The sequence below is a fragment of the Canis lupus genome, chromosome 25, assembly GCF_048164855.1.
Source record: "Canis lupus baileyi chromosome 25, mCanLup2.hap1, whole genome shotgun sequence".
In the NCBI taxonomy this organism is placed as follows: Eukaryota; Metazoa; Chordata; class Mammalia; order Carnivora; family Canidae; genus Canis; species Canis lupus.
The window spans coordinates 23,735,551-23,744,310 of record NC_132862.1 but is presented as its reverse complement, the minus strand read 5'-3'; the positions used below and the strand labels follow the sequence as shown (position 1 = coordinate 23,744,310).

Below are 8,760 nucleotides of genomic sequence, written 5' to 3'. Positions count from 1 at the left end.
ATTTTCCTAAGAAGCCTCCAGAACATCCTTACAATAGTTGTTAATAAACTTGACTACATGCCTATTCACTCTGAGTCTGAAGGAAGAAATGAAACATGAGGAATCTTCAAATTGTGATCTGTTTGAGAAATGACTTCTTTTTATCCCACAGAGCAATGAACACAGTTTCTTATGCAGAGCAGACACCTGATAAAATTAATAAGGCTAAGTGTTTGCTAGCATCATTTATAATTGGGAACTGAATACATATTCAGTGATAAGAGAAATAAATTGTGATTCCTCCATGCAATAAATAAAATATGACGTCAGCAAAGTAGTAGAAAGTAGTGGTCAAGCAAACTACAGTCAGGAGTCTGGATGCTTGGGTTCAAATCCAGGCTCTGTCATTTACTAACTATACAACCTTTGGCAAGTTTTCTAAACTCTCCAAACCTCAGTTTCCAAATCTATAAAAGGGGATAATAAATGATAAAGAATTCATATATGCTATTATATAATATCATTGATCTCTAGAATTTAACAGCAATGAAAATGCTTACTAAAAATTAAGAAATATTATTTAATTCACTCAAGTTTCTCTTTCATTCCTGCAATAAAAGTACTTTGGGTGTCAACACTGGGTAGTTAATGATGTTGGCATCTAAGCACAGAGAATGAAGCCAAATAGGTTTGGCTCAAATTCTGGTTCTACGATTAACTAGCAAGTTGTTTAATCCTTCTGTGCCTCAGTTTCCTCATCTATAAAATGGGGATTATACTATTACCTACCTCAATGAATCATTAGCGGATTATAAGTTACAAAATAATGAGTCGGAGACTATATGAGTAAGTATATGTATTACAAATTATAAAACTCATAAAAATGGTAACTAGGACATGGCAAGAGCTATATATATGTTAAAATAAGTATGCTCTAGGCATTATATTAAGATATAATCATGAACAAAACACAGGATATACAAAAATATAGAAAAAAACAGTCTCTTTTATAGGGAAGTGAAGAAGACATTAACAAGAGACAAACCTCTTTCCACACCTACCTACCAAAACAACAATAACAACATATTTGCATACTCAAGTAATTTCATAGATTTTTCTAGTAAAATCAAACTGCATTCATAGAAACAATTTTTTAAAGATTAATTTAAACTTTTTAAAGGTGGCCCATTTTTTAAAATAAGCTAATACAAACTTTATTTTAAGAAAAAAAATAGTCCATAAAACATCATGTGACATTAGTGTACTTTTATCTCTGTTGCATACTCAATTTTCAAATTTCACAGTTTCATGGTTCTCTACAAAGTGATAAGTCAGGGAAATGATCAAAGAAAGAATGTTCAATTACTCCTCATTATGAAATAAAACTTTTAAAGTCAAAGTCTGAAAAGAATTAGAGTAATGAATTATTTTTCATAAATACATGACACCAATTACTTATTATGCCATATTTCTACTTTTCTTTCATATTCCTCTTTCTTCTTGTAAGACAGACATATCAAGATTTTCTTTTTTCATGAGAACATTAGCACTATCAGATTCTCTTACAAACAAATGTTTAGGTTCCTTTACACTATAAATACAAAACAGCAGCAAAGGTAATATGAGGAAGGATAGATTAGGAGTTAACTCTCCATTTTTGCTAATTTCCATCCCCTGTACTCTAGTACCATCTTGAATAGAGTCCCTCACCAGTACATCTCTTCATGAGATCAGGCTGATTTCATAGCCCAGTGTCAGTTAATTCCATTATGTCATTAGACTAATCCCATCTTCTTATTAAAAAAAAAAAAGCGGTAAATACCTACTTTTCTATACTAATTAAGACACTCAATAAAGCTCTATGTTTACAACAAAAGTAACACTTTTTCTTTGAAAGGGACCTTTAGCATGAGTTGACCTTAAGCAGTAATTTGAGATAAAAGAAACACAAACTTCAGTTCTCATTCCAAAATAAAGATAAGGCATTAAGCAGTCCACATACTCATAAAATTCCCTAGCTAGCTAAACTATTTATTCATAGTATAAAACAGAATTTCTTGAGCTTGTTTTAGTGGGCATATAAAGATCATCTTGCAGTGCACACAATCACTGAGATACTGGCATTCTTTACGTAAAACACTGGGTTCTCTGCAAAGATTACTTTCACACAGTTTATATGAGTAATGCTATATATAAATTTTGTCATTTTAGTCTTACAGTTGTAAAGACTTTAAAAAAATATTTCTAAACTATTAGGCAGATTCCTGACCAAATACAAAATCTATTGAAATTCATTAATGTTTTCAGTAAAAATATAGCTACCACTCCTGGAGTTCTTAAAGATGCTGTTCTAAATATTTTATGGACATATCTTTTACAATTATCTGAGAAATTCCATGAAGACTGTTATTCCTATTTAACAGATGAAAATATTCAGATCTTATGAGTAATTCACCCAAGTAATTTAAGATCCTTGCTGGTCATCATTAAATTATACTGCCTTCCTCAAATGATTCAGGTGCTGTAAGAAATGCTACAGGTATGAAATATAAAGCTGGTTCTCTATCTTGAAACAGTTTAAAATTAAATTTGAGAGACATTTAAATACACAAGAAAAAAACAGTAATTATAATTAAATTGTATAGTTGCAAATCACACATGCAAGAGAACTTTAAGGAAAAGAGAACATTGGAAATCAAGGAAGGTGGAAATTTCATCATAGCATTAGTACACGACTTTGGGATAACTTATTTAATTTTCTTTCTATACTCTGAAGGCAAGACATATGTCTGATTATTCACCATGTACCTCAGACTCTATTATTTGTGTCTAATAAATACATATTGAGTTAATCACTCAATTTATTAAATCTTTATGTATAGATAGTCTTTTGGTTTAAGCCTACAATAGTAGGTAGAGAGGAAAAGATAGAGCACTCCCAGAAGCATCATATAGAAGGCATCATCATTTTCTGAAGGGTTATGAAAGTCAAATAGAACTGTATACATTTGACCTGACAGACAGTCAATGAGGAACATTCTAGATTCCATACTGGGTGAGTCTCATAAAAAAAGGTTGTTAGGAAGATTAGCAGTGGTATGGAGACTAAATTGGGTAGAAGAGAGAGTAAAAATATTCACTGAATAGGAAACATTACCATGCCACCTATGTGATGATAAAAAGCTTCCCACTAGATTGTAGCCATGAGGGTTGAAAGGAACCTTAAATCCTAGAAACAATTTAAAGCAAGTAATAATAGGATTAGATAACTTGAAAATAAGGTGGGAATAGTCAAAGATCAACATGGTCCTTGAGAGGTTGAAATAATGATTATGATAAAACAAAAACAGAATGGATAGCCAACAGAGATGACTATTAAAATATAATCAACATATCTAAAAAATTGATAAATCAGGACACCTGGGTGGCTCAGGCATTGAGCATCTGCCTTCAGCTCAGGGCTTGATCCCAGAGTCCGGGATCAAGTCCCACATTGGGCTCCTTGTGGGGAGTCTGCTTCTCCCTCTGCCTATGTCTCTGCCTCTCTCCCTGTGTCTCTCATGAATAAATAAATAAAATCTTTTAAAAAAATGATAAATCTACATGATTAAATGAGTCTATAACTTGAGCCTTAGCCTTAACTTCTGACTAACTCACCCTCATGACTCAGCTGATGAGTTTATCATTTGAGATCTTTAAATTTGTATGTGGAACATTCAAATGTAGATGAGCCTCAAAATACATGAAGCACATAAAGAAATAAATATTGTAAAATAATGACTTATGAACCACTTATTTCCAGTGAATGGTTGAGTCCATTTTAGTAAATTAGCTCTCAGAAAATGTCTTCTGAGGGAGAAGAGCAAATGGCCAAGCCCTCTTCACATATCTCTAAAAATGACAGTTCTAAGTGGGTATCATCTTCTCTTACAGTGACTCTGATTTACCATGTAAATTTTTGAAACTTTATGGTTATTTATAATTAGAATTTGAAGGATGAAAGATGTTTAGTAAAGAAAAATCCATACATGGAATTAACAACAAATGCTTACAGGATACACAAAGCAGAGAAACAGGAAAATGAGAAGATTTTAGAAAAAAATTGCTGGAATAAAGAACTGGGGTATTCTAGGAAATAAGGCAAAAGGATAACACTGTAAAAACAAAGGAGATCATTAGAAACTGAAACATCTTTCCCTTATATGCAATGAATAGGCTTTTAAATATTGAGTTCTTAGTGCTGTACACTCAACCCTAAAACTCTTGCTTTATAGATGTTAAGAGTCAGAATTAGGGGAAAACAAAAATGAAAATTATCAACATCAAAAAGTTCTGCAAGAAACCTACTGTCCTGAATGCTTTACTGAGTTGTGATCACAGGTATAAATAAGAGGTGATGGTATTTTTCCCCATTAATAAATTATTAGCAAGGGGATTTGTTGGGATATATGTATAAAAATGAAATTGTATTTAGATTATACTAAATCCTATGGAGAATAGAGAGTGCAATATTTGGATCTTGGGCCAATACATTTTCTTCCACAATTCTATGTGAGTTCCTGACTTCATAGTATCCTTGGATATTGCTAATATCTCAAAGTGATTCTGGCTTGGTGCTCAATAACCCATAAAAGTGCCAATCCAAAATAAAGGCATGTATTCTTTACATACTCCACAGAAAAACAATATAAGCTTTGTTTGTGTTACAAAACAACATTGTTTGACTACTGAAACCCAAGTTCATCATTCTCTTTAAGCCTGAAATACATATACCAAGACTGAGTCAGGATGGGAACCAAATGGGTATTGTTATGTTTACCAGCTCTGAGATGATACAGAAGGCAGAAGTTTCTTACAAAAGTCCTTTGCTACCCATTCATTATACTTAGTAATATCAAAAAGAGAAAAAATAATTTAGAAGCTCCTATTGAGCATCTAGAGACCTTGAACATAGATAGGGGGTGAACACAAAGAGTATTTGGTGACAAGAATCACACTTCATCTCTTTACTTAATCATTTTATGGTACATTTTGGTGTTTCCATTATTTTTCTTCTATTCCCTTGGTTCCAACAGAAGGATACACATACATGTATATATTTCATTAAGAGGAAATAAAAGGGTTGTCTTTAGTTAAGATGTTTCCATTCACTGAGACTACACATTTAAAAAATAAATTGCCTGAATAAATTCAATTATCTAGAGAAGCAAAGGAAATCACATGCAAATGACATTATATGCAGAGGCCATTCCGACAGCTTCATGTTTATTTTTATTGTTTCAGTCAGTAGAAGGGAGAAGCTGTCAAAAATGTAACATCTCTTCCTTTTTAAAGGTCCGATGTCTCTGGTACTGAAAATTGCATGAGCAATAATATCAAGAGAAGAAATCTGTCTACTACTGAAAATAGAAGGTTCAGACTGCCTCCAACTCAATGCCAGCCCACAAGTGGGCCACCATACACACCCTCGTATTTAGCCCACAAAAAAGCAAAAAATAACATTTAACTTTGAAGTAGCCAGGTATCAATTCAGCCAATTAAGTTTGGCCTAAAAAACAGTATATTAAAAAAAGTTAATAAATCCCCATATGTTAAATTAGCCTATACCTTAACCATTAATCCTGTCTTCCGAGAGCAGCATTGTAAATAGGGAGTGTTATCTATGGCTTTTTCAGAAGATACTCTTTAGCCTTTTACTTTCTAATGAGCAGTAATTAAATATGACATTTTTGCCTTGTTCTTTGAATATGACAAAAATACTTGGGGAAGATTTAGGCTGACTTTTGTAATTGGTTTTTGCTGAAAATCTCTGGCTCTTGACACAAAACTTACGTGCTACCTGAGTTCTCTTGAGGCAGGAATGTACCAAGTAAATGTGGCATATGTTTGTATTTTCTTGCCAATTCCAAATTCATTCATTCAAATCACTCATTGTAGGCCAAATTCTTATCCAATTCCACAGAGCCACCGATTTTCCTGGAAGTGAATAGCAGCTTTGTGCATGGTAACAGGGAAGTCAATAGCAGGTCTGTGCAGGGAAGAACTATGCAACTAGCGGAAAGGATAAGAATTTGACCACAGGATTTCTCGAGTGTGTAGAATCTAGTTTGAAATGACCTAAACGATGAAGCTTTCAACACTCTTACTTGGGTGTCAATTCTAAAACTTGACAATTTGAGTAACTGTGAATTTTTATATGGCCATCTTATATACCACCCTGATTGTAATACGTGTGAGAAGTCTTTCCTTTAATATATTTGTATTACAATGTTCTGTATTTATTAAAATTAACTTCCAATTTCATTCAGAACCTGAGCACACAGTCTTAGCAAAATAATAAAAGCATCATTTATTAAATTTAGTAACGTGCCAATCACTGTTTTGGGATTTTTTAATAGGCTATGATTCTTCCTAAGAGACCTATGAAGCAGGTATTATTGTCACTGTTTTTATTTTTATTTATTTTTATTTTTTAAAAACATTTTATTTATTTATTCATGAGAGACACACAGGGAGAGAGAGAGTGAGAGACAGAGACAGAGACAGAGAGACAGAGAGAGAGAGGCAGAGACATAGGCAGAGGGAGAAGCAGGCTCCTTGCAGGGAGCCCGATGTGGGACTCGATCCTGGGTCTCCAGGATCACATCTGGGCTGAAGGCAGTACTAAACCATTGAGCCACCAGGGGTGCCTTGTCACTGTTTTTACACACATAGAAACTGCAAGTTTAAGCCATTAAACTCAGCACAAACCATTCAAGTGCAGTAAATATTTTGAACCCCTCTCTGAATCTTTCAAATGTTCCTTTAGTCATTTTGCTATAGAGTTTCTCATCAGACTGAAAACACCTAACTAATTAGAACTGTGTTCTAATTTTACTAACATTGATCTAATTTTCTAGTCAAAACATGCTTTATCTCCTTATCTGTCACCTACCTCATATGACATTTCTAATATGCCAGTTTGGTTTCATAATGTACTTTATTAACATACTCAGTTTTCCATACTATTTTTAATTAGCTACATCTTACATTTCGACTTCCTTGACATGTATTTCCAAATGAAAATTAAGCAGTTTTGTCAAACTCATAAATAACATTTTAAATACCCCCTTCCATCCCACCCAAGACACACACACCAATGAAGCATGCACACAAAATTTGTTAACCATGTGCCTACTTTTTGTAAAGCATTGCTCTGGCTCCTGGAGGGAATACAAATAATCTTTTCATAGTGAAATCCAGTATCTTTCATGACTTCTTCAAAAATTTGAGACTACTGAATGGTTCTTTCCGTAACTTTCTGTTGGCCCACCATCTGCTGTTCATTCTCATCCTAGGCATTGCCTGCTTTGATCTTAAATCCTCTAAAGTGTATTCAATAACCATAATCAGTTCCTACTTCTCTTTCTAAACTCTCTATCTTAGAAAAAATATCTTGACACCGTGCATTGAAGATCTCTCAGGTGCCTGCATCTAGCTTTCAAAAAAAAAAAAAAAAAAAAAAAAAGAAGCCTAACTCCTTTGGATGATACACAAACTCCTTTATCATTACTCTAGACTGTGTTAGTGATGCAACCAGAATTTAACTCCTCGCTTTCCCCAGGCTGTGTTCACCTTAATTTATTACTTCCCCCCCTCTTTCAAGAAAACTGCAAGCTTTAAAATTCGGCTTAGGTTACCTTCCTTGGGGAATTGTAAATTCTCAAGAAATATTTGTGGAATAAATGACTTAAATTCACAGTTACAAACCTTGTGTCTAGGCAGGTAATGTTCACATTCCCATCTCTTGGCAGAGACGTTTCAATCACATATTTCCAACAGTTGGTTTTCTAGGACCTAAATATCTCAGTACTTCAAACCCAATATATATATTAATGTGACCTCAGAATTCTGTACCCCAAGCTGGCTCACTTCTGTTTTCTTTCCTTACAGTGGCACCAACGTTCTCATAGTCACGTAGGATTAAAGTAAGAATCATTAATTTTGATCTTAAGCAAATATCCTAACCTCTATGAATTTTAATTTTCCGATCTCAAAATGAGAGATGTGGATGAAGAGAGCTCTAAGATCTAATGCCAGGTTTAAAGTTCTACAAGTCTCTGAGTGGTAAATACAGAAAAACACAGACCATAATTGTCCTACCTACAATCTATATTCATTCTAAACCCTTGTCATTCTTTTTATTTTATAGTCCACAGAAAAAAAATATATCTGGATTTACAGTGAGATAAACTAGGAATTTGTATTATTTGCCACCAATGAAATGGATTAAATGATCTAAGTCTGTCCCTATGGAAAGACATAGGTTTTTCCAAGCACTATGCCACCACTAAATGGACAGTAATACCTCTTATGGTGAAAAGCAGATCTGTAAATTAAGCTCTAGCTGGGTGTAAATAACAAAGGAGACAGTAAAAAAAAAAATTACATACAAACATACAGTTAATATAAAATTACAGCTTTCATTGCTGATATACATGCAATTTACATATACACCTGTACAGTAATATATATTTTTAACAAACAAATTTTCAACAAATATTTTAAAACTTTGTTTTTAGTATTAGCTGATTTAATCAGCTTTCATATTTTCCCTTTTCTGCTTTCAGTGAACTGTTCTATTTCATGTCTCCACTTAGTATTTCTAGGAACATGACAATTAATATTTCTTTTTGTTGATTCCTCAAAAATGCTTAATTATTCATCTGACTTTGACACATTCTGACTTGTCTGGTGGAATAAATAATGTTAAGGCTGGGAAGAAAATATATTAGAAGCATT

At 33.3% G+C, this 8,760-nt stretch overlaps 1 protein-coding gene across 31 annotated transcripts in view; it reads right to left on the bottom strand.

Moving 5' to 3' along the window:
* SOX5 (SRY-box transcription factor 5) overlaps window positions 1–8,760 on the bottom strand; it is a 996,739-nt gene that overhangs the window by 310,649 nt on the left and 677,330 nt on the right. The gene's annotated exons all lie outside the window — the stretch shown is intronic.